General features: G+C 35.4%; 1 protein-coding gene and 2 long non-coding RNA genes across 3 annotated transcripts in view; 2 read left to right on the top strand and 1 right to left on the bottom strand.

Annotated features, from left to right (window-relative positions):
• FOXP2 (forkhead box P2) overlaps positions 1-21,877 on the bottom strand; it is a 347,593-nt gene that overhangs the window by 250,918 nt on the left and 74,798 nt on the right. The gene's annotated exons all lie outside the window — the stretch shown is intronic.
• On the top strand, positions 11,587-12,043 carry LOC120323201. The gene is made up of 2 exons (XR_005563442.1): positions 11,587-11,677; positions 11,907-12,043. It is a non-coding gene; the product is annotated as an uncharacterized LOC120323201 (long non-coding RNA).
• LOC120323202 lies at positions 12,441-18,298 on the top strand. The gene is made up of 3 exons (XR_005563443.1): positions 12,441-12,594; positions 13,248-13,354; positions 18,059-18,298. It is a non-coding gene; the product is annotated as an uncharacterized LOC120323202 (long non-coding RNA).

Below are 21,877 nucleotides of genomic sequence, written 5' to 3'. Positions count from 1 at the left end.
CACTTGAAGGATGAGGCAAAGGAATTCAAATAAGGGCAATCCAACCTCCAAGTCTCACCTTCTCCCAAGCAGAATTAAAAAGAAGAAACCCCATAGAAGATTTTTAGTGGGGAAAAAGAAAAAGGAACATGCAGGGGGAACCCAGACACTGTCTAGATGGTTAGAAAAAGCTGTAGAAGCAGTAGTAGCTGTAACACTCCTGGGAGAAATTTCAGTAGGTTTTATAGGAGCAACTCTGTCCTATCTTGGTTAAACATTTGGGCTAATTCTTTCTTATATCCCTCACATTTTCTCCCCATAAATCTTAAGCTCATACCTTTTAGTTTCTTTTACCTGGCCTTCCCTTAAATTTCAGCAAAAAGAGCAAAACAGAAAGAAAATAAATGGAACTAACATAGTGAAAATCATAAGGCATTCACATGACAAAACAACTGGTACCCCCCCATGTCCTTTTCTTGCCACCACATTTTATGTATATTAATTCATTTCCAGGCTTTCTTCTGGAAGAAAGCAAGAAAGTAACCAGTTGGTTTCAAACAGAAATAAATTCAAACAAAATTAAAGGAAGAAGCGATTTCTGGGCCTGCTCCAGGTCAACAGGATGGAGCTGAACCATGTCATCCTTGGTGCCCTAAACCTGGAGCCTGCAGCATCTTTGTTCAAGAATCCCATATGCTGCAAGACAATGGTTACAGTGTTTCAGGCTCTCAAAACCAACAATGTCCCAAAAAATACAAACCCTGCCTTAAGCCACATTATCTGATTCAAAAGCTAGACTTTTATTATAAAACAGCATTGGCTCAAGCATCATACTGCAACTGCCCATTAACATTTAACCCTGGCCAATGTCAACTAGCACCATTCCAGGCAATGCTCAGGCACAAGCTGAGTCTGCATAAAGCAGGGACTGCTCCCAGCACACAGTATAGTGGAGGCATCTCTGTTTGGGCAGAGACTTAGGCCACAAGCTCCATGTAGGACATGCAGTGTCAGGCTGCTCAACCATGGGCTGTCCTTTTTCTAAATGGGCACAGGTCACTTCACATGACCTGTCTGGACCAAATAGTGCTGACTGAGATGGCCTTTAGCAATGTAAATGCAACCCCATGTCTCTCTTTCTCAACATCCTATGGAATGCATGGTAGAGTCTCTCTATACTTTCTGATTTTACACACTAACAGTACCACAACATATGTGATACTTACAAGAAGTACACTTCCATTTACTGTTTCCTCATTAAGAAGTTTGGATTTTTGGCCATAATGGTAATCACAAGTAATGTGTAAAAATGCCAAAAACATTTTTATACATTTATTTTTAACATTACGCTACTCCTCCAATATACATCTTTACCAAAAGTGCAAGGGTTTGGACTTTTTACAAGAAATACAAGAACTCTTGAAATATTTTGCTTTCTAAATTCAGTGGCTTCATATAGGCAAGCATTCTGCTGCTCTTAACACTCATCACATGGGCAAGAGGTATCAGCTGCAAATCCTACTTTTCCTTCACATAAGACAGTTTATTTGCCTCTTTTTCTGCACAATGACACCCTGAAAGGGCTAATCTCCCTTTGTCCCACAGTGACTCCTATTTGCTACTATAGCAAGAAGAGTATCTCTGTGTGCTGCTCCCTGAGAAAACGAACTACAGTTTGTAAATTTAGACTCTTGAAGGCTTCACCACAGACCTAGTTTAAAACAAAGTGCAAAAAAATTAGTATCAAGTGTAGACATAGCATTTTTGGAGGAATTTTTTTCATGTGCTAACTGGAAGACACTGGTCCCAACTGAAAATCATCAGCTGTCAGACATTCAACTTAAATGATCTCCATTACTTTGCCACACACTTATAAAACTTCTACTCAAACTGGGGAACTTCACTGCTTTTATTAACAATAGACATTAAAGGACTTGAGCTGAAAACTGTGTAAAATTCATAATAACTAATATGAACTGTGGCAGAACAATCACACCATACTGCCTCTAGGAAAAAAAGTAGAAACAAACTATGGAAACAGATTAGGGAATACGGTTACAATCACTGACTGTACATGTTTAAAAGATAAAAGGATCATTTTGCCCCACTTTTCAGTCCTAATACTTAAACTATTGCAAAATAAGAAAATAAAATGCAGAGAAAAAATCTTGAGTGTGTAAAAGAACAGCAGTCTTAATATTGCGTATAAGAGCAAGAATAAAATCAAATGCATTTCATTTTCAGAGATTTAATAATCTGCCAAGTAGTGACGAGAAAAAAAATTTGAAGTGCCTCTATTTTTCATAGGAAGATCTTTTTTCTCTAAAGTTATTGAACCAGCCAAACAATTAGATTCCTGAAGTCCTCCTAAAAATTGTTTTTACAAGGACTTGTTAAATAGACTTGGTTTAAAGTCATGGCCAAAATGACAGGTTTAGAAAGACTTGGTGTATATTTTAGAACTGATGCAGTTCTCCAAACTCTTTCATGTACATTATGTATAGCATAGCTTGAGTCAGTGTAGCCATTGTAAGGAAAGGAGGAAACACCTTTAGGAACTAACTGTATGTTTTCTCACTTTTTACTCTCCACAGGTGAAAAACACCTACATAAAAGAGTTTATGCTTTTCACTTATTTCCTTCTTTATGATGTAGAAATAGGCCAGTAAGAAATTTCTGCAGATTTCTCTCCCAAAAACACATGGAACAGAGACTGAGGTTACCCGGTTTCTTAGTTTAGACTCAGGAGGATAATCACACCTCTCCCCGTATTTTTTCTAAAAGAGCTGGAAGTTAAATGAACTCGAATAGAAACTTTCAAGTTGGAGGGATAAAAATATTGTGGGGTTTAACAGTTTGGGTTTTTTTAATAAAACCTGAATTTGTTTTCCAAAGGAAAGCAAGTTAAATCAGGTTAATTGAAAGAATTCTAAAATTTTAACAAATAGTCTCTCTCCTGTACCTTTCTGTATTTCCCTAGTACACAGTATGGTCTGCTTACTCAGTTTCCATTCTTCCAGAAAAAAACTGAAGGGAAATTCTCCCAGCAAATAAAAAAATTTAAAAAAAAAATAAAAAAAGAGAAAGACAAAACTTATAAGAACTGAATTGCTAAGGATCAGGAACATCAAATGTAAGAAAATTATAAGAACTCATTAAATATTTATAGAAGTAACAGTTTTAGGAAACTCAATTAGTATAAGAAGTCAGGCGGCAAGAAACATCTTTCAGAGAAGAATGCATGTGAACAACTATGGCAAAAATAGTTGATCAATGAAAAAAAAATCTATGGACCAGCCAGCAGCCAGGGGTATCTAGCTGTTCCTAGAACAGCCTGAATGGGACGCAAAAGAATTTCCCTGTCCGATGGCATTCATTCATTCCCCTTGTATAATCCCATGTACCTTCTATATCTTGTGTTGGATCAAAAAAATGATTAGACATCAGTTCACTTAGACCAGACTGTCTGTTCCAAACTATAGCAGGAATCAGTCCATGAGCTCTTCTGCTGGTCAGCTATCACCAGAGTACAACAGGAAACCGAGGTGTGGGAATCAGAAGAGTGGCCTAGTGTATTTATTTCATCACATTTGTCAACCGATCCGTGAAGCATAGTGGTACTTTATTTTAAAGCACTGACTGTTTCAAAACAATGCAGAAGTATTCCATAGTTGGGCAATAACCGCAATATGAGTTTTAAATGTCCATGGTCTACGTGAAAAAAAAAAAATCAACAAAATATATTTTTGCTTATTATATTATTACTTGTAAATTACTGCACAGCATTATTTTATTTATAATTATTCTAAATTTATGTTACAAGGATTATTGTTATGATTGTTTTACTGTTAAACTTTATTTTTCTCATCTAGAATCAAGTTGAAAGCAGAAAGATTGTAAATCGTATGGATCAAAGACTATACATCAGTGTGTCACACACCATGTGGCATTGTGTTTTGCCAAGTCAAAGTTATGCTCCAAGTTTCAAAACTTCAAACAACTGAAATACCACAACATTCATAAAACAGAACTGAGCTACTGGGAGTAAGAAAAAAATACAAAAAAGGTAACAGACCTCAACAGCAGATAGTAAAATTAACATTTCAACAGTTCTTGCCTTTCATCTCAGTCTCCATAGTACATTTTTTCTGGAAAAGCTACGATTTAGGTTTAGCAAGATGCAGAATTACATAAAACATCTGGAATATGGGACAAGGAATATTGGCTTATTATCCCTGGTGGACCCTCCCTATGAAAAATTTAATAGGTCTGTTTTGGTAGTTTTAATCTCCAGAGCACCCCAAGCTATGTTATGGAAACATCATCTTGGTAATTTATATTAGAAAGAACACCTGGTGATGAAAGCAAATATACCCTCTTTAAAATTGTGAGTGATTTTTCTTTAATCCTAAAACTTTTCATCTTCTTAAATATATAATTTTTAACAGCTTGACTAAAAATTAGTTTTTGTATCTTTGAGACTGATCACATTGTAACCATTGTGAACTTAACACTATTTTATTAGAGAGCTACATTTCTTCATTCCTGTCTTCAGAGAACAAGTCATTTTGTCTTTACTTTGACATTGGCCTTTTACAGATTACAGAGGAAGCTCTTTTGAATCTTATATGAATATCACAAAATCACTTAAAATGTTGTCCATTCATTACTTCACAGCTTCGAATATTAAGAGAAAAAAGAACTGTTAAATAGATTTCTAGTATTCTTATTCCTATCTCTAATTTTAAAGGTAGAGTTAGCTATAAATAATAATAAATACATAAATTTTGTCACAATTTATTCTAGGACCAATTTCAAGTGACAGTATGCAGCATACATAAATTATATGAATTCTGATCTGTATTTGCTTTTTGTGGCTTCTTTTATGTTTAGTATACAATTTCAAAATAATTAGCAAAAATCTATATATGAAAGCAGAGAAATTATTTTCCATTAAAATCATTAACTGGTTTCCTCTGAATATAAATACAGGTAAAATGCTATATAACTGAAAATTAGACATACAACTTTCTCATGTCACACTGCTTTATGTTTTATTATAAAACCACAATTTTGACTGTTGTTAATGTATTATTTTATCATTAAATGAGAAATTAATGAAAGTACTGGTCAATATATAAAGGAAGTTACTAGTAAAAATGCATTCTATACTTTCCAGCTACAATTAGATTTTCATTTATCAAATTTCTAAAGAAACAACACATGTACAAATTAATCTGGTTTTATCATTTAACATACCTCACTTAAAATATATTCTAAAACATATTTTATGTTTTCTAACAAGAAAGCCCATAATCTGCGGCTTATAAAGATTTTCAGAAACATTTTTTTTATTATTTTGACACTGATACGCCTACATTTCTAATATTCCAACCCTGCAACATTTTAAATGCAATTAAAAGTGGTTATGAAAGAGTGTGGACTTCCTTGTGAAGTAGGAAATCACTCTTGTGATTAACATGCAAACGAGCTCATGCTGGCAGAATAGATTGGGGTTTTAAAACCCCAATTACTTTTGTATGATTATCTATTTACCCGTACACAGACTATTTTCATTTTTCATCTCATACAAAGTCATCCTGCTTACATTTTTAGCACAGCAATTAATATTTACAGTAATTATGACATCAAGCACTATTGAGAATAAGCCAAGTGAATCATTTACCATGTTTTTTAATATATATGTTATTAAAATAACATCTATGGTAATGTATTGCAGAGGACAGAGATATATTATTGGCCTTTAAACACAATCCAGCCTAATACAACATTGTATTAGCTTTAAATTTAGTTAAGGGGCATATTATTTTTAGTATCTGAGTAGGTCAACTGCTGTTCATTCAGATTACAAATGCCAAAACTCTAAAGTCTGTAACTGCTTTGTATAAAGATTAAGGTTTGTTTAAACTTTCACAGTAAAAATAACAATAAAATTACTTCCTCACTTTTTTTTTTTATTTTTCCCCCTCTTTTTTTAGTAATAACAGACAATTCTTAACTTTCACTAACACACTTTGATTCATACCTGCTGCAGAGTGCACATATACACATTTTTTCCAGACTTCTAAAGAAAATTATAATGCATTAATGACAGGAACTATGGTAATGGAAAAAGGTCACCCTCTTTTGAACACCTTCTGTTTTAAACCATTATATATAAAGACATTTGAGAAAGCAAAGAATTAAAAGGCAGCCTTTGTGCAACCCATTACTGAAATATTATAGAATAATCTATATCAAATGTAGTGGAATAGCAGATTCTTTTGGATCTAAATTTACTGCAGCCACAGAAATGCTTTTATGCTTATTATGTATCTGCATGTTGATTCAATTATTAAAGGGACACCTGACAGCAGACTTACTTAATTGAATTAATTAAACTGGGTGAATAATCACAGAATTACTATTGTATGAAATTTGTCCTGAGAAGTAACACTGGCATTATGAAATTGCAAGTAATTTGAATGGTAAAATACACTCAGCAGAGCAGTGTTCACTCACTGTATTCTGAAATTCTTCACCTCATACATGAACAAATAGGACATAAAAATGAATAGAAAGCTGTGAGTAATGAATGCTTCTCCCTGTCTATTTTAATTTACTATGTGAGTCCAGATACATCACTAGATCTTTTAAAAACTTTGCAAAAAGGATTCAAAATAATAGTAGTAATTTTATTCTCTTACTCAAAAATGATACAATGGAGTGGACTATCAGATACCACAAGAGAGGTACTTTAACACTGAAACACTTGTGTAAAACAGTACTTCTAACTGGAAAATCTAGAAAATATTTTAATATGTCAAATTAAAAATATGCAAGTATTGTTTACTGACTAAAGCAACCAAATTAAAGATGTTATTTTAAAAAAATTTAATAGACTGATACGGTGAGCTTCTACCACTGATTTTAGCAACAGGAGCAATTTTCTTTGATGATTAAATGTTATGACATACTGCATATAATATATTCCTTTTAAGATCTTCTGAAACAATTTTTTGTTATTATTATAACCAGTTTACTGATTAAGTTCAGAAGAATTTATTATGCTGTCTTCTATTTAGCTGCATTTGATAATGCACTAAATAGAAGAGAAATTTTACATGACAGATTTTTTTTAAGCACACATTTTCTGCTGCTCCTGCTTTCACACCAAAAAAGAGACAAAAAAGCCTCACTGCTCAGAACAGAAGTTTATACTGGCAGAGGATATTCCTGGAGTGCAAGCACCCGATCTGACATATATCCAAGTCCCAGCTATTAGCTCTGCATCACCAGTGGGTACTTTTCTTACTTCCTCTTGCAAGGTTTTTGTTTTGGTTTGCTTTTGCAATAATCTCCATAATAGCAAAATGTACAAAATTGTGAAATTTCGTATGAGAGAATGGTGGGACTGGATATTTACCTTAGTCTAAAGTAATCTGCAGCATAGTAAAAGCACACCCACCACCTTTTTTTTTAATCACAAATGTGTTTTCTCTTGCTAAAATTTAATATTGATGATTCTACAGATAGAAAATATTAATTTAGAAGTTATTATTTATTTATATTACTAAAAAGAACATGAACATTTATGGATATTCTGTCAGAATATTTTAAAATTAAATAATACGACATCTAACATCTATATACTATAAATCACTGACTTTTTTACATTCATATTTTCCCTCATATTCCTACTTGAATATAATTCATTTTACAAATATGTCTGATCCTGCCTCTGACCTTACTACACTTTAAGCTCTTTTCTGCTCATGGAAAGCTAATTTGCATTTTTAAAAAAATGTGGCTGTATTAATGATCTAATTTACCACAAAAAGGCTTTATAATAAATACAAAAAGGACAGCCATTAGCTTTCTTTCCACAATAAAATCAAAACAAAAAATAAACCATCTCATTTACACAACAATTAACAGGGATTTTTTTCCTAACACAATACTAAATGAATCTGTACAGTTCAGCATCCATAAACATTATATATTGTGGAGTATTCTTGCTCTACTATCAAAATAAGGAATATTATAAATATGCAAAGTTTTACAAAACACTTTTCTAAGAAAACTATACATCCATTTTAATACCTATATTAATAACCACACTGGTTAGATTTTTCTTTTACATAAATTATACAAACTACATTGGAATTACATACCATTTTAATACCAGTTTATTATAGCTTTATTTCATAATATCGGAGGTGGAAATGGAAACAGTGCCATCATGTGATACTTTTCAGGCTACTTCACTTTTTTTATTTCCAAGGACTGAGTCTGTTGCTGCTACACAAATAACAGTTCCTAGAAAAGCACGCAATGGTAGCATAATTTATTATATGCCATGCTGTAACTAGATCATTTTAGGTATTTTTATGCATTAAGTATTGAAAACACCTTTTAAATCTGCAAAGATAAATAAGAATATGATCAGTAAAAATATTACTTAGCTCATTTATTAAAAGTTCACAAATTATCCAACACAGTGTTGTGAAATTTCTTCCAGTTTACAGTCAAGATATTAATCCAAACAGATTAATTTTTACAAAGGAGCCCAGAAGTTAAATTCAGTGGTTTTAATTAGTACTGGGCAGACTACCTGGAAAAAAACCCTAATATGTGAAATCGTCACAGGCATACAATATCAAAGCCAAATCCAACTTGTATTATATTTACTTTACAAGATATTTTATTTTAATAAAATCAGACACACGGTTATTTTTTATTTTGTATCTATTTGATATTGAAATGAAGGCATTTTTCTCCCTAGTGGTCAGCATAAACTAGAAAATCCAGACTTGATGCTAAACACGTGTATTTCCACTTATCTCTTCTGTTTTCCAGAGTTCAAGACAACCATTTAACAACTGCTTGGAATCTAGAAATACAAGTAATCTATTAATCTGAAATCCCACTTTAATGCACAACTCACAGCTGCCAAATCTCAAACTACTTTGTAGTAGTGGGGGTTTTTAAAATATGTCTTTATACAAAATTAAACCCTTACAGTGAATTCATTGATGCTTGGGTGCAATTTGATAAAAAAATGCAGGAATTGTAACTTTTAAAATGAGCCCAGATGCTAGATATTGCTTATCAAGTTTCAGAATTTATAGAATAGGAACAACAACTGAATTCTCCAAGATTAAAACTCCATACAAAATTTAACTGCCTACAATTCCATAAGAAAACTGTTACTATTATGTGCTTATTTTTAAGCATATGGGCATGTACAGCCATGTAAAAACATTTAGATTTCTTTATGTAGGACTCAAAAATTCATGGTATATGCATGCAAGCCACCTATATGAGTTATGTTCAAGAGTGTTTTGAGTCTGGAACAAGCAGAGATTTTTATAAAAGTATGTTTCATATATTCAGAACTCCATTTATGGGTCAGCATTACAGCTGGTGAACATATCTGCTTTTGTTAAAGGGTAACAAAGCAAACCCCTCCGCCCTTGAGAACCTTCAGAGGGCAGGATACAAGACTGAAAACATGAAATATAAGAAAAATACTGCAGTAAGAAAATAATAGTGAGAAATAATGTTATGCTCTTACTTAAATCGAATATGTACTACTTATAGGTAACATTTTATAAATTGTTCAAACTAAACCAAATTGCATTTAGCAGGTTGGAAGGCAGGCCATTGGCAACTGCGTAAGTACTGAATTGTACACTTAGCACAGGAAAGCTCATTTTTTACGTTTGCAACCCAACAAGGAAGTTTTTGAGAAACAGACTAAAAAGTGAGAGAGCTTTTATTACTGCTATTGTTACTTATTCTTCAATTGCTTGATGTTTTCCTTAGTGCCAGCAATAACCAGCCTGTCTCCCCACCTGACATTTCCACCTTGACAGGCTGGATAGAAAACTAATTTGACTGTAATGTTACCAGCACGAGTGATACCTGGAACTCAGGGCAATCTGTACCAAGGTATTTAATACCTATAATAGGGGGTGATTCTAAATCTGTTTGGTTCTTGTTGGTAATTATCATCCTTGAGTGTGACAAAAACTTCTTTTTCCTATGGTTAGGGTTTAGACTTGGTCCCCCCCAAAAATCGGTAACTATTTCCCATCATCACGAAACACATAAAACCCACGTCAACATTTACTACATAGTTCTATTATGTTGGTTTTGAGCTGAATCATGAGTATTAACAATATGACCTTACAAAACACTGTCAGGATACTCACAGTGCTGTACAGAAACAAGACTATAAATCAGATAAAATCATAACACTAACTGGATTAAGCACTAACTACAGGAAATCATAATCTGGTGGGGCATTTGCTGGTTGATCAGCAAAGATATTTGAGAAATCTGTAAAAGGGAGGCAAAACTGTGGTCATTTTCATATCCCTTCCCAGTAACCTCTTCAACACCTATCAAAAGAGGAATTTGCTTGTTTTCTGTGTTCTGCTTTTCCTGTGATGCCAAAAACAGGTGCTCATTTAAGACAGATATATTAGGCTGCAGATGAATGCTTTGAACGTCAGTGGAGGAGAGTATTCTACATAAACATCTGCACAAGTATTTCTACAATTGTGAACTAAGGGAGAGGCTGCACTACCCTCTGGGTGAAAAGACAAAATTACATTTCTTATCTGTATTTTTATTTCTCTACTGCAGAAATTCAGTGTTCTATACAGAAGTCAAAACAGCAGAATGAACACCAAATATTTGAAGGGGAAGTTCTAATATCTCACATTCCCAATTAAGAAGATAGAAAATTTCAAAATTGTAAAAAATAGAGAAGTAATTTTTTTAATTTATTAGAGCTGAGATCTTTAGGTAAATGTATTGGGCGGGAATCAAATGGCAGACTTGTCGATGGCTAACCCAGAGGCTAGTACTTGTCTAACCATGTAGCACCCATCTATTTGAATAAGCCACAAAATCTGAAAGATTCCAAAACTACTGATTAAATTGCTGCAATACAGAATCACTGGACTTGGATGGATCAAAATTAATTGGGTCAAAATATATAATGTAGAACTTCTCAAGCAAATGATTAGACATTTTCTAAGGTTTTGAAAATTTTAGAAAGCACAGTTTTCACCAGGTTCTGCACACATGGTTATATCATCTCCTTAATTCATGAAGAGACTGGGAATAAAAAGATCTTCCCATACTTGTCAAGGCACACTTCAAGAACAAACAACTTTAGTTACTGTGCAAGGCTTTCTCAAATAGAAATATTGTTACTCACGTTAACTTTCCAACACAAACAAAATGTCAGATGAAATAAGATATACTGTCAGAAAAGAAAAATTAGCCATATGTGGTGGTTTAAAATTAGGTTCACTGATAGCTGCAGCACCATATTCCATCACCTGTGAGCCACAGGTGGTCTTATAAAGAGAGTTACATTGTAAGGTGATAATGGCTCCCATCATTCACTGACAGTTAGAAACTAGGTGTTTACTCAGCAGTTGTCATTGAAGTCATAGTAAGGAACAACTAAAGGTTCTTTTGTGTAGGGACAGCTGAAACAAGTCCCTAAGTGGGAGCAGCATGCATATGCCCATGCAGATCTCCAGTTACAGGTTACAAAGCAATGTATATAAGGGTCTGAGACATGGAAATGTCTCACTGAACAATGACGCTCAAAGCATCAGTCTCCATGAAACAGTCTTTCATAAGGAGCTCTAAAGTTCTACGGAGAGGAAAACAAGTAATAATTTAGTAATGACTCTACTGAGGTCAAAGAATACCTAAATGAATTCCTATTAACAAGCCAAGTAGAAAGTTGCACAGACTGTTAATTAGAAAATACCAAAAAGCTGTCATTATCAGAGTCAGTGTAAATGAAAATATTTTTGTATTTGATAATAGTCACAATCAAAAGGCAGAGATGGTCAACATATGGCTAAATATAACTGGACATATTTTTCTATCTGTAGACTGACAGACAAAAGGAAAATCCCTGGAGGATGAACTCAAGCTTCAAGACAGCTTAAGTATAGAGTTTGATGTGTGCGAAAGACACAGGAGGTCAAGTAATCCCCTTATGGTTAGAGAATATATAGTAAAAATTCTATTTGCTTGTAAAGTCTCTTTATTTCACTGGTCTTTCAGATAAAGTATTATGATTAAGTGACACATGGTCTTTAGTGGGATGCACTGGTTTCTGGAATGGTATTTACTACTAGAAACCTGATAGAAGAAAAAAGATTGAAATAAAGAAAAAGGTCTGAAACAAAAACCAAACAAAAAGGGTTTAATTGCTAAGTCACTCATTTTGGAGTGGAACATTCCTTCCACTCTTATCCTAAGACTGTTTTGCCCACTGAACTTATTTAAGGTCTGCAAAACCTGCCTCTCTGTTGAATAGATAGCTACTGCCAACTTTCTTCTATTTGGACTCTTCAACAGGAAGAGGGAAAACACTTTCTTTTTCAACTCCCTTATGCTACCTGCAGGGTTTCCGTGGGGGTTCTAATAATACTTAATTGGAAAGAACACACAAAAGTACATTCTGTCTCTGAAGAAGCCTCTGATGCTGGGTCTCCATACTTAGTTACTCATTGCCACCTGAGGCAAGATTCTTAGGAAATTAATACAACGCTCAGAAGCAAGGAGAAGCTCCAGGTAAGTTTAAGTTGTCATTGGTTGTTTGTTTTTTTTAAAGCAGAAACAACCACAACAAATGCAGTTTCTCTGAAAAGCGAACAAGTGTTTTCAGCTCAACACAGGAACAACACAAACACAACATGAAACAGTTCCATGATGCTATTTTCAACTTCATTTAACAGAAATAAATCAGGCTGAAAAATATGGAAATTCCTACAGACAAATCAAACTACCAGAAATTGTATCTCTTCAGCCTGTGAATATACAAGTAGAATTAGGTTTTAAGACATGAACACCAGCACCGGTTCAAGATGATACAGGTGATATTTTCCACTGTCAATCAACATTAAATCAATTCCCAGTTTTGCTTTCAAAGAAGCACACTTGGAATTTGGCTGCTTGCAGTATTTCAGATGAGCCATAAAACAGAATTCCTGAACACTTGTGCTTACAGATCACATTGCACTTCACAGCTGTTGTGTTTTACCCCAGCAGAGGGTGCATTTAAGCAAGTGGAAAAAAGCAATTTTCTTTTAAACATAGCTTAAAGTGCTTAGGGGTCTTTTTGAATGAAATGTAATGCATACATATATTATATTTTAAATATATTAAATAATTCATAACAAGTAATTATTAGGCCTACCTGCAATGTTTATCTCATTTTCTTCTAGTTCCTCATGTGCCACATTGAACAACAGCATAATGCTGCAACTAGCTAGATGGAGCAGTGAAGTCTGAGGAGTAGACCTAAATTTCACAACATTGTGATAAATACGAGGTCAGTAAATCTGTATGAAGGAATTGCTACTATGATTACTTTTTAAAAAGGAAAATTTTGATTAATCTTCTACATTAGAAGAATGCTGAGATTGCAAAAGCAAAGCATTTAAAAAACAGAACATGCCTGAAGTAAAGCTCTTCATATGGCATTATTTCAACCTCCTCTGCGTGACCTTTCCTCCATTCTTTGTTATTGTGTGCCACATTATTTGTTTCCCCAGGACCTACGTTTCATCACTGCATTGGATAGACTAGTTTTGAAAATGAACTGGGTAATTTTAAAGACTTGTATTTAGTATTACTTAGTGCAGAGACTGTTGTCTCTGTCCTGTGTTCCCTTTGTTGCTGAAATTGTAAGGGATATGTCCAAAATATGCACAGTTTTGGAACTGGAGGAACTTTTTAGGGAAGCATAATGCCATTTCAAAAATGGATTTCTGCCACAAATAACTTTTCACCAAGCTCCATAAAATGAAAAAATATTAACAAATTACCATTCAATACAAATTCTTCCTTTTCAAGATTGTCATACACTTCTACCATTATGGTAGTTAGATGTAAATAAACGCAAAACTTTCTTTCTTAGAAGTTCATGCATATTCTCTTTTGCATGTATGTTCTCCAGTGAAGTGTCACGAAGTAACCTATTTTCATAAATATTTTAGTCCTGTGGCCAATGAAAGTCAAAATTCAGAAAAGAAATAGTCCACAATTATCTTCCTACTAATTTTTCTTTCTCTTAAGTGAAAAAAACCCCTCACCTTTTCATGATTTAATGTTAGAATAAAAAAAAGACAGCTGTCATTCTTTATAAAACACAAACTAAACTGTATTTGAAGGAGCAGGGATTCCAACCAAATTGCACAGGATTAATTAAATGAAGAATTTTCAAAGAAAACAATAACATGTGGCTAGTAGTTCTACTTGGATTGGACAATGGCAATTGGACATGGAATGAATAAAGAAATAAATTAGTATGGGTGGAAGCAAAATAAGAACAAACCCAGGTAGTTCTGTAAGCACATCATTGGGCATTCTTAATGCTTCTTCCTCAGCAGATGCACTATTTTGCATTTTCCTGTTATATAGTCCACCTGTTTTCATGGATATAAGCATCTTTGAGGCCTCTACTTCTCAATCAAATTTGTTTGAAGTTGGTCAACAGGTTCAAGATTTATTGTGGGGGACTGACAGATAGTATGATTGCATAAACTTACAGAAGTTCTGCTTCCTTACAAAAGTATGATAAAAATAGCATATCTAGGCTATGTTAGCCTAGGAAATAGACAATTCCACAGCAGGGCACTTTCTGCAGGGAAGGCCAAGCCAGGAAGACCACAGGAATACAGTGTTCAGGTCGAGCAGTAAGAATTCTCAAACTGCCATAACACAAAAAAAAGGAGAGCAGATAAAAATACGGCCAGTACTACACCAATTATTAAAAATAAGATTAATCAATTAGAATATTTTAACTAGCATGCTAAAAGAAAAAAGAAATGTAATATTTTAATACATCATAATTATCTGTTGTTAGCAACTTTTGATTAATTCTGTTAGAAAATCTCAGATAGGTCTTAACATAAAGAAGAGCTTGCTTCTTTGAATTCAAACTACAGCATGGTATTGGTTAGGTAACAGAACATGACAGATCAAATTAATTTAACTGCAATACTTCAGATACAGTTTTATCAAGGATTAATATAGCACAAGACTTCCAATTGTTATGACCATGTTGTCATCAGTTTAGGTGCAGTAACTCCCCTTTTAGTAGTTCAGTCATGCTTTGAATACTCCAGTGCACTTATCTCACCTCTTATTGATTCACCAGAAGAAAAGCTGCTTGTAAAGAATGGCATGGTCTTGTTACAGGACAACTTATATAATATAATATCTTCATTTTGTTTCATTCATTGTATTGTTTAGTATGAAATCAAGATTAGGTCATAGAAGACAACTGCCATGGAGGAGCTGCCACTCTGAAATATCTTATATAGCATTACTGTCAGATGTACCCTAAGTATCAGGCTTATAAGGGTGACCAGCACTCATTCATGCATTTGGTTAATCTTGTCGCACATACAGTTGGTCTCTTGACTTAATATAATGCATTCAACACATTCACAAGTATAGAATTGTTTTTTCCCCTTAAGTCAGTGCCTCTGGTAAATAAGTAGCAGAAGCTGTCTCCATTTGGTGCACTTATTGGTAAGAAGACTGCTGAGGAACTCATTCATTCATACTGGACTATTGTAATGTATAAGCTAGTTACGTCACCTAACTTTCTCTCTTACTCTTCTGCACTAGACATGAAATTCATATCCACCTTATTTGCTTAATGAATGGGTTTCTCCTAATATAAAAGTTACAGATACAAGAATTTGCACAATCCTCAGTGGCATCACAAAAGAGATGTACAGCTTTGCTAATTTAAGTAACTTTTTAAGTCTAAAGCAACTGAACTTAAATATGTAGTAGAATTAAACTGTATGAGAAGCAGTACAACATCATTATAAAAGATAGGAAATACATTAGTAACATGAGGAATGGTGAAACCGTGAATTAAATTTCACAGTTGCTACACATGTTCAAGTAAGTAAACACAGTTTTCACAAAAGATTTTTCAACTGGAAATCAGAAAAAATAAGGTGGAAAAAAAAGAAACAGCTAAAGAAATCTCTAACACTGAATTTCAACAGTTTAATTTCTTTTTGTTTAAATGCTCATTTACAGATAAAATTTGGAATGAGATCACATTCATCAAACTGTCCACTTAATGTAACAATATTGCATCTCACTGACAAATCAGACATCAATTAGAAGCTGTAAAATTTAATTAAACATATCCTAATCACAGCTACCACTGTAATGTGACCCACACCTATGCATGCATTTCACGTATCACTACATGACAGCACCACACTTCCTTCCATTTTTCCTGCTACCATCTTGAGGACTTAAAATGAAGGTTTTCAGAGACAGAACCAAATGGAAATAAGAGGGGGGGGGGAGAAAGAAGTTGCTGAAGCAGAAAGACAGAGATAAATACACAATATCTGTAATACAGGCATACAGGAGTTCAAGACATAGGTATATATGTTCAAAAATAAAACAAGTAAAACGCAAATGCTGAACTATGTGACTATATTTTCACCTTCATGTCTAGCAACTACACAAAGAAGGAAAGCTTTGCTTTCATGCTTTATGACCTCCTAAGAAGCTTCTCGATGGCATTACAGCTGCCTTGTATTTACTGTAACTGTATTATATTATTATATATGTTATTAATATGAATTAATATGAATAATATGTACCAAACCCACAGAAGAATATTAATAATTTGAGGCATCATTGCCTGCTGCTCTAGAACTCTTACACTTTAATTAGTATATATATTTTTATATATATTTCCAATAAAATGGAATAAAAGTAGTCTAATCATCAACATCACTAAAAATGTCACAGGACACAAAGTTCAGCATAGATTTTACTCATGGTCTTCACAGAACTTTAGAATATGGCTTCCTGAATTAATTCACAAATGACAGAAGACAAGTATTACATACTTATTCACCAGACTTCTTCCAGCCTTGTGTCTTTCTTCCTTCCATTGTGACACCATTAACAAGTTCCATTCTGTCCTTTGTGGTTCCTGAACCTCTCTTTTGCTGTGTCCCTGTCCTGAACAAAATCTTTTCTATTAGAGAGCTAATAGTTATTCACCTTTCTCTGCTACACACACATATGATTCCTTTTATACTTCAGAATTATTCATTCCCATGTACATGTTCCCCTCACTGCTACTTTTTCCCCTCTTCCTTGGGATCAGAACCAACACTAAAAGATCAAGATGGTTGAGAGACCACACCTAATTACTCAGCATCACTGTCTAGCTACATAAAATACTTTTTTTAACTTTTATTTGTCAATAATTACGACTTAGGCCTATTACCACCACTGGAGTCATCATTCTATATGTTAATAGCTTCTTACAACACTATTTTACCTACGTCCTAATCAAAAACAACATAACACATTATCACATCAAATCAAATACTGAATACTCATTCCATCCTAGAAAGCTGTCATTAATCTAGTTGATTAACAGTAGAAAAAATATTGTAAGATTTGAATGGCAATAAAATGTAAATATTTTCCCATCCCTGAAAGTGTTCAAGGCCAGGTTGGATGGGGCTTTGAGCATCCTGGTCTAGTGGAAGGTGTCCCTGCCCATGGCAGGGGTGTTGGAACTGAATGATCTTTAAGGTCTCTTCTGTCACAAACAGTTCTATGATTCTGTGATTCTGCATCACTTTAAAAAAATCAACCTCAGTAGAATAAGGTATAAAATATCAAACATCAGACTAGCTTCATCTGTTCTGCAGGCATTTCTGCTACGCTTCTACTAAGGCAGAAAGTTAGATAGAAGAGAGACTTTCTCAAAACCAGAGGAAAGCCGCATTAAACTCAAGCTTAGTTTTTCATATCCCTTTAAAAGACCTAGACTGAGGCTTAGGTACACTGCAGCCACTACTGCAACTACATTTTCCATATACTTACTGGAGCTAATGTGAAACTAGCCAGTCCAAGCACTATGAGCCATCTAGACATAGCTCTGCTGAACTCAGCACAGGCTGCAAAACCTGCCTGAGAACCAGAATAAATATGCAATTACTTAACTCTCTCTGTACCTCCTGTCCCACAGATTTAGACTCGGCAGGAATCCCAGATGACTATAAAGGAGAAAGTGACTGCCATTGAATGACACCCCTGAGTGCTCTTGGAATAAATCCAATATTGAGTGTCAAGCACAGAAGAAAAGCAGGAAACAATGTTGCTTTTATAGTGAAACCAGATAATTTAAAGATAAATAGAGAAACTAGACCCTAACATAACTATCATATACTAAAATCCAATCAAAAGTTAATAAATTTTGGAAAAGCAATTTTAGTATTTGACATTATTATTTTAGTTACTTTTTATATATATATTCACATAGTTACCCAACTCTTATTAAAAAATGTTTTATTTACAGGAAGGTGTCTCCAAGATCTGACTATTTACAATATCTTCTCCATTTTATATGTTTCCAAATAAAAATTATTGACACTTCGGGACAGAAATACATGCTCCAAAATATTAAATGAACTTTTTATATCAGATGGTTGCAACAGATTGACACTCAAAACTCTTACCTGAAAGAGACACTGTACCTCACAATGCTATTTTAATAAATCAGGTTCTAAAATACTAATTACAAGAACTGATTAAGCACTACATCTTAAAAGAAAAATATTCTGCAACCTCCCACATGCACACTTTCAAAGCTGTGGAACAGGAACTGAGAATTGGTGTGCAGCCTCAGATTTGGAACTTCAGAAGATTATGTATCAGATTCAAATAACTAGGAATTCCAGACGGCAATTCTTGTTTACATGGATCACAAAATCCATAATCTCAGAATTTCTGTAGCTTATCCATCATGTACAGTTTATTTTAATTGCCAGAATTTTGAGCTTGCTTTGTTTGTTTGTTCCATTTTATTGAATAAAGAGGTTGGGAGAGGGAGAAAGGGAAGGCGGGGAGAAAGAGAGAGAAAATTATTATCTTGAATATTTTTATCTAATTGTTTGATGAACAATTCCATAAAGTACTTCAATAAATCTGCATTTCCTAGTGGATGAGTTCAACATCCCATACACAAGAATCAAAAATCAGCAGTAATGGCTAGAAGATTTTGATAATATGACAGTCCCTTCTGCTTTCTGTTGCAGTTGGATAAGCAGTGTAATAATAAAGGCTGTCACTCTTTAGGGGGTTTCTGTACACAAGAAGTTCAAAGCTGACTCATAGCTCCATAGTCCCCTTCTATGGGTTAAGATACACAGTATACCAGTACCTGTAGACTCTGCCACTGACAATACAAGGCAGACAGACAACATTTTTCTTAAAAAGTGCTCTACAGCTACTCAGGTGATCACAATAAACATGAAAAGAAGATAACAAGTAACTCTGAAATAATATCTCTGGTATGAAAAGAATGAAGGATGCCAAGTTTCAGAGATATTGCTTAAGGCTTTCTGCAAAATTAGGATACATTTTCAGGACATGAAAGTATATCAAATAGTGAGTTAATTCAGTTGTAGAGATACCCATAAAACATAGTAACATGCATTTCAGCAGGTAAGCACACTCACTGTCACCCATGAGCTTACAGGGCCCTAGTTAGGATTGTTTTATACTTACTACACACTTCCTGCTTTCCAAAACAGTGAGATTAAAGCTACCTCTAGCAGGTTACACAAACTATGTCTGTTCTCCTAAGTACAAAACAATTTAGAGCAGACAAGATTGCACAGTCATATTTCCATGATCATAATTTCCAGAGCATGGTTTTTGGTTTTCTGGGGTTTGGTTTGGTGGGATTCTTTTAGGTTTTTTACTTTAGGTTTTGGGGGCTTTTTCTGGGTTCATTGCTTGGGGGGTTTTGTTTGTTTTGTTTTTTTTCAGGGGATGTTGCTTATTGTTAGTTGGTTTGGTTTTTGAAAGGAAGAACACTACAGAATCACAGAATATGCTGAGTTGGAAGGGACCCACAAGGATCACTAAGTCCACCTCCTGGCCCTGCACAGGACCATCCCCAAGAGTCACACCATGTGCCCAACAGTCTTGCCCAAATGCTTCTTGAACTCTTTCAGGCTTGGTGCTGTGATCACTTCCTTGGGGAGCCTGTTACAATGCCCAACCACGCTCTGGGTGAAGAACCTTTTTCTAATATCCAACCTAAACCTCCCCTGACACGACTTCAGGGCATTCCCTCAGGTTGTGTCACTGGGCACCACAGAGAAGAGATCAGTGCCTGCCCCTCCTCTTCCCCTCAAGAAGAAATGTAGACCGTGATGAGGTCTCCCCTCGACCTCCTCTTCTCCAGGTTGAATAGCCCAAGTGACCTCAGCCACTCTTCATATGGCTTCCCCTTAAGGCCTTTCACCATCTTCGTTGGCCTCCTGTGGATGCTCTCGAAGAGCTTAATATCTTTCCTATATTGTGGTGCCCAAAACTGCACACAACATTCAAGGTGAGGCCTCACCAGTGCAGAGCAGAGCAGGTCAATCCCCTCCGCCGACTGGCTGGCAATGCTTTGCCTGATGCTGCCCTCCACAGTTGGCCCTCCTGGCTGCCAGGGCACTGCTGACTCATGTTCAACTTGCCATCGAGCAGGACCCCAGGTCCCTTTCTGTGGCACTGCTTTCCAGCCTCTCATTCCCCAGTCTATACATATCTCCAAGGGTTGCCCCATCCCAGGTGCAGAATCTGGCACTTTCCCTTGTTGAACTTCATATGGTTGGTGATTGCCAGTCCTCTAATTTGTTGAGGTCACTCTGCAGGGCCTCCCTGCCTTCAAGAGAGTCAACAGATAACCAAGACTTTCCTCTCATGAAGCTGTGCTAGCTGTGACCAATAACTGCATTGTCCTTCAGGTGCTTTTCAATACCTCCCAGAACAATCTTCTCCATAACTTTACCAGGCACTGAAGTGAGACTGACAGGCCTGTAGTTTCCAGGGTCCTCCTTCTTGCTTTTCTTGAAAATCAGGACAACATTCGCCAGCTTCCAGTCAGCTGGATTCCCAAGACTGCTCAAAAATCATCAAGAGAGGTTTTGCAATGACATCAGCCAGCTCTTCAAGGATTCTGGGATGAATCCCGTCACGGCCCATAGATTTGTAGGGATCCAGCTTGAACAGTAGATCCCACACAGTTTCAGGGTTGACTGGAAGTTGATCATTCTCGCAGTCATGATCTCCCAGCTCAGGACACTCTTGGTCTGTCATACGCGTTGAAGAGAGAGGCAAAGAAAGTGTTAAAATACCTCTACCTGTCTCTGTCCCCATTTGTGAGATGACCATCCTCATCCTGGAACAGGTCAATGATATTTCTATAATGCCTATTGCCATTAATGTATTTAAAAACTTCTTTATTGTCCCCCACATTTCTGACCAGCTTCAACTCCAGCTGAGCTTTGGCTGCATGAATTTGCTCCCTACAGCACAAGCAGCATCTCTGTATTCTTCCCATGTCACTTGACCTTGCTTCCACTGGGCATACACCTTCCTTTTTTTGCCTTAATTCCAAGAGAAGATCCTGCTCAGCCAAGGCCAATCTTCTGCCTCACCTGCTTGACTTCTGACATTTGGGAATTGCCTGCTCCTGTGCCCTTAGGAGTTGATGTTTGAAAAGTGACCAGCACTTAGTTCCTGAAAGAATAATTTGTCAGCGTCATCATCCTGTCTAGGAGGTCTATAGCAGTCTCCCACGATGACACCTGCATTATTTGTTTGCCCCTTGATTCTTATCCAGAGGCTCTCAACTGTGCCATTGCCAACTGTGAGCTCCATACATTCTAATCTTTCTGTTACATACAGTGCCACCCCTCTGCCTCTTCTGCCCTGCCTATCCCTCCTGAAGAGCCTGTAACCATCCAACCATCCAACAGGGCACTCCAGTTACAGGTCTCATCCCACC

Source organism: Pipra filicauda, unplaced genomic scaffold (assembly GCF_003945595.2).
Source record: "Pipra filicauda isolate LSUMZ 115617 unplaced genomic scaffold, ASM394559v2 scaffold210_size2929891_pilon, whole genome shotgun sequence".
Classification (NCBI taxonomy): domain Eukaryota; kingdom Metazoa; phylum Chordata; class Aves; order Passeriformes; family Pipridae; genus Pipra; species Pipra filicauda.
Note: the sequence above shows the minus strand (reverse complement) of the source record. Positions and strands in the feature narration are given on the sequence as shown.